Source organism: Etheostoma spectabile, chromosome 20 (assembly GCF_008692095.1).
Source record: "Etheostoma spectabile isolate EspeVRDwgs_2016 chromosome 20, UIUC_Espe_1.0, whole genome shotgun sequence".
In the NCBI taxonomy this organism is placed as follows: Eukaryota; Metazoa; Chordata; class Actinopteri; order Perciformes; family Percidae; genus Etheostoma; species Etheostoma spectabile.
In genome coordinates, this window is record NC_045752.1 from 9,894,190 (window position 1) to 9,894,442 (window position 253).

Below are 253 nucleotides of genomic sequence, written 5' to 3' on the forward strand. Positions count from 1 at the left end.
GTTTCCCAACAGTCTTGAAGGAGTTCCCAGAGATGCTTAGCACTTGTTGGCCTTTTTGCCTTCACTCTGTGGCCCAGCTCACCCCAAACCATCTTAATTGGGTTCAGGTCCGGTAAATGTGAAGGCGCAGCACTCCATCATTCTCCTTCATGGTCAAATAGCCCTCACACTGCCTGGAGGTGTGTGTGGGGTCAGTGTCCTGTTGAAAAATAAATTATGGTCCAACTAAACGCAAACCGGATGGGATGGCATG

General features: G+C 49.4%; 1 protein-coding gene across 4 annotated transcripts in view; it reads right to left on the reverse strand.

Annotated features, from left to right (window-relative positions):
- The window catches only part of itpk1b (inositol-tetrakisphosphate 1-kinase b), a 33,942-nt gene that overhangs the window by 19,375 nt on the left and 14,314 nt on the right, over positions 1-253 (reverse strand). The window lies entirely within an intron of this gene.